This window comes from Micromesistius poutassou, assembly GCF_964030765.1.
Source record: "Micromesistius poutassou genome assembly, chromosome: 13".
NCBI lineage: Eukaryota > Metazoa > Chordata > Actinopteri > Gadiformes > Gadidae > Micromesistius > Micromesistius poutassou.
The window spans coordinates 2,231,854-2,232,065 of NC_140283.1; positions in this window are offsets into that span (position 1 = coordinate 2,231,854).

The following is a 212-nucleotide window of genomic DNA, read 5'->3' on the forward strand; positions in this document are numbered from 1 at the left end:
AGACAAACTAACCTAGAAACTATGAAACATTAAATGCAACACGCTTACCTTTGTTCAACCAAACGGCCTCTAATTAATTAACACATTGTTTTCACTAAATTGCTAAATCAAATGCCTGTAACCCTAGCCAGCCAGCCGCAGTAGCAGGCAGGACTCCAGACGGCTCTGAGCAGCTCTTAACTGGACTGCGCTGAAGCGCATCGCTCGCATCA